Consider the following 1,078-nt stretch of genomic DNA (forward strand, 5'->3'; position numbering starts at 1 on the left):
AAGGGCCAGTACCATATTTCCTCACCCTGAGTTGTGTGTTTAATGATGATATAACATTTAGGCATCTTCTTATATTATCCCAATAGTTGACGGCCAGCAATGAACCCCGTTTGATCAGGGTGTATAATTATTATATTATTATTCCTTCAGTTTTCCCTTAACCCTACCACCCCTCCCCTAATTGGAGTAAACGAAGGACAACAAAACTCAGGCATCTTCTTCCAGCTTATACATATACAGTATATACATTTAAGCGATATAGTATATTTACATTAGTTTATATTTTTGTTTGTTTTTAGTCCCGCCTTCAGCTCCCTCAACCCCTCCCATCTATCTCTGAAACACATCCAGTCCCATCCTTTAGCTCCCTCAACCCCTCCCATCTATCTCTGAACACCATCCAGTCCCATCCTTCAGCTCCCCTCAACCCCTCCCATCTATCTCTGACACCATCCAGTCCCATCCTTCAGCTCCCCTAACCCCCCATCTATCTCTGAAACATCAGTCCCACCTTCAGCTCCCCTCAACCCTCCCATCTATCTCTGAACACCATCCAGTCCCATCCTTCAGCTCCCCTCAACCCCTCCCATCTATCTCTGACACCACAGTCCCATCCTCAGCTCCCTCAACCCCTCCCATCTATCTCTGACCACCACACCATCCAGTCCCATCCTTCAGCTCCCCTCAACCCCTCCCATCTATCTCTGAACACCATCCAGTCCCATCCTTCAGCTCCCCTCAACCCCTCCCATCTATCTCTGAACACCATCCAGTCCCAACCTTCAGCTCCCCTCAACCCCTCCCATCTATCTCTGAACACCATCCAGTCCCATCCTTCAGCTCCCCTCAACCCCTCCCATCTATCTCTGAAGACTATCCAGTCCCAGCCTTCAGCTCCCCTCAACCCCTCCCATCTATCTCTGACCACCATCCAGTCCCATCCTTCAGCTCCCCTCAACCCCTCCCATCTATCTCTGAACACTATCCAGTCCCAGCCTCCAGCTACCCTCAACCCCTCCCATCTATCTCTGACCACCATCCAGWTGTGATTTATATTTGCCCTGTATGTTTCAACGGT

The sequence above is a fragment of the Salvelinus sp. IW2-2015 genome, linkage group LG2, assembly GCF_002910315.2.
Source record: "Salvelinus sp. IW2-2015 linkage group LG2, ASM291031v2, whole genome shotgun sequence".
Taxonomy (NCBI): Eukaryota; Metazoa; Chordata; class Actinopteri; order Salmoniformes; family Salmonidae; genus Salvelinus; species Salvelinus sp. IW2-2015.